The sequence below is a fragment of the Balaenoptera borealis genome, assembly GCF_965194805.1.
Source record: "Balaenoptera borealis genome assembly, chromosome: 16".
Classification (NCBI taxonomy): Eukaryota; Metazoa; Chordata; class Mammalia; order Artiodactyla; family Balaenopteridae; genus Balaenoptera; species Balaenoptera borealis.
Window position 1 is genome coordinate 78,951,202 of NC_138872.1, and position 3,301 is coordinate 78,954,502.

The following is a 3,301-nucleotide window of genomic DNA, read 5'->3' on the forward strand; positions in this document are numbered from 1 at the left end:
CCCAACGGAACCTAGAATATCCCTCCATTGTTCTGCCTCCCCCCACCTACGTGACTTTTTTGTCATCTATGTGTATTTCTAAAGTGTCCTTTATGTATAAAATTGTCATGCTGTGTGGCTGTTATTTCTCTTGGGTACATATCTGGGAGGGGAACCGCTGGGCTAGAGTGTGGGAACATTCAATTTTCAGGTTAATGCTAATTTCAAATTAATTCCCACAGTGGCTGTACTCACAGTCTCATTTGTAACTTGTCGAGAGACCCACAAACTTGCCAGCAACTGGTTTGTCAGGCTTCTTGCCGTTTGCAGGGGTGTAAAATAGTATTTTCTTTGTAGTCTTGATTTACAACTCCTTGATTGCTAATGAGGCTGACCATTTTGGGGCCATATTTCCTCTCCTGTGAACTGCCTGTTCATGTGTTGCTTAGTTTTCTACTGAGTTTTTCTCTTACAGATCTGCAGGAAATCATCATACACCCTTCATGTATTTTTAGTCTGTAATACCTTCGTTTTATTTATATTTCGATACATTACTTTAAAAAAAATCTAGTGAGCATATTCTTAATTTCAATAATGCATGTGAGAGACTTCTACCAATTCCGAGGAGTCTTGGTGCTATTTACAGAACTTCTGGGCTACCTGGAAAGCTTCTCTGATCTCCCTCCCTCCCAATCCCGTTTGGAAAGATAAGCTTCTGGGCCAGTAATTTTATTACCATTTACCTTGTCTCCCACGGTGAACGAAAGAACAGGTACAGGAAACAGATTTTTTTCTAAGTGCCTGAACTGAAAACCAAAGAGCCTGCCACTGCAAAGGAGTGCGTTTCTGTTTGTATATTTAATATTTTACAGTTGGAGTGTGGTTACAGATGGGGGAAGAGATTAGTAGTAGGCTATAATTAAGTACATAGCTTTCATTATTTTGGCTTATTTTCATGACAAAAAACTGCAAAAGGAAAACTCTCAGATACTAGATGTCTTTATAAGCCTGTGAACCTCTCCCAAGCGAGAAAGTAACTCGAACATCTCAATGTTGTTAAAGACTGGCCAAGAAAAGGCAAAAGACAGAGCAAAGCTCCTCACCAATAAGGGCAGATGTGGCCAGGCCCAGGCCAGCTGTTCCTGGAAAGAAGCACAAGGGGCCCAGCCTGCCGTCCACACAGCCTCCCTTCAGGGGGACCTTTTAGGATGACTGACTACACTACATGCCAGGCAAACTGTTTGGGGAGGGTGGGGAGAACCAGGAGACAGCCATCTGTGACATGCGCCACAGACTTCCGGTACGGATGATCCTTCAGAAAGTTCAGGATGTGACCCATCTCCCTTCCCAACTTCCCTACAAAAACAGTGGTGAGAAATCCCACTGTGCAGACTTCAAGGAGCAGCTGAACTGAAAACAGGCCACTGACCCCATCCTCCACGGGACCAAGTAGCCCCACAGACAGCACTGGGCCCCCTCAGGTCCTACTGAGGTTGTCATTCCAAAGAGTGAACCCTGTCAGGGTACTAGTGACCCCGCATGACCTCAACAGCCATTTGGAATTTGAGAAGAGGACTGAGAGGAAGCAAAAGTGTATCTGAAGTATAACTCGTGAAGAGAGATTATAATAAGGTTGTTTAAAAAATCAGGCACAAGAATCTCTAGAGGCTGCATTGCACCATCTCATGACATAGCAAAGAAATGCTGTTTCTAACGCATCTCAAGCCAGAGTGGCTCTAACAAACTCAAGTGAATCAGTTTTTCTTCTTCTAGACTTGATCTCTACCAAGTACCTTCCTTCACTGAGAAAACCAGGCTACTCCTAAGCAATCACGAATTGAAAGGGGATGCTAGGTAACAATTTCAACACCTTCTTTCCTCACCGGAACGTACGCCCATCCTGACTACTTCCCCCTTTCTGCCTCGAGCTCACTAAGACCTCCCTGAAGAAACAAGACATTTGAGTCATGATGGGAAACGCGGGCTTCTGGAAGCCTGCTGTGGAAACTTGTCCTCTCCCAGGACCTGGAGAAACAATCTGGCTTTGGACAAAATGGACTCTGAGGAAAGAACATTCTTAGAAACCTGAACCCGTTATTAAAAGGGCCTCACTTGGCACTCCACTAAAATGTTTCTCTGAAGCCAGTTCAAGAATAGCAGAGAGAAACCAGATGTCAACTATCTGTCTAAACCTATCTCTGGAACACTCACATAGGTGGTACAAACTTTTATGAAAATGACCCTATTTATTTAGGTGCTTATTCGCAGAAAGACATACCTTCCCGTCTCAGTTCAGTTACTTATGGATGAGACACAGGTACTAAAACACTTTCTGTGATGTCTTAATATTACAAAAGTATTACAGGCCAAGGGAAGAGGTGCTTGTGAGAAGCAACCACTGCACAGTTACAGCAACATCTGGGGGAGGCAGAAAGACAGCTGCAGTGTCATTTCAATCATAAGAAACCTCTGAATTACTGGGAGACCTAGATGATCCTTCCAAGGGTCTGAACATTCCACAGGCCCTTAAAGGTGGTATCCAAAGAACCTTTGGAAAAAAGGCTCAGAGTTGGATTTCAAGCCTCTGGCCACCAGCCCCAGGAAATCCCTCCAGGAGACCAAGTTCCAACTCCTTAACTTTGGGCAGAGGGTTTCCAGCCTCAGGAATGCTCCCACTCTCCTTTTAAGGAACACCAGTCGGCATCAAGTCCTCTCCTCCAAGCCCTCTCGGCTGAGGAGCAGCTGCAGTAAACAGTCCCTCACGCACTTGGCCGGAACAGCACCCATCCTCCCCGCCTTGTTTCTCCAGATTAAGTTGCAGTCAGGCTCTGACCGCAAGGTAAGCAACTTCTGCACCCTCCCCACCAGCCTGGCCTCTCCCGCACGTAGCTCAAAGCCCTGCCCCTTGCCCACTGGGTCATAAAATCACCCAACTACACAGCAGCGCCTGCTCAAACACACGATCTGCTTGCCATGAAGTAGCACCCATAATGAACATGAGGAGCACCTAGGATTTCTTCTCAAACAAGCAGTTATTCTTAAAAGTTCCTTTACCCAACCAAAAACTATGACCACATCATGTAACATTTGTTAGAAAAATTAGTTTTGGGGGAAAAAAACAAAACAGGAAAAAAGTTGGCATCCCATCTCTGATCACCACTAGCTTTTAAAATAATTTCACAAATCTTGTAACTTCCAAAAGCAAGACGCTTTGCTCACTCCGCAGTACATTCCACTAAATTTGGACACTACTTTCCAAATTTAAAATTGTTAACTTCACAAGCAGCTAAAAAACAACTCAAAAATAAAGACAAGCATTAAA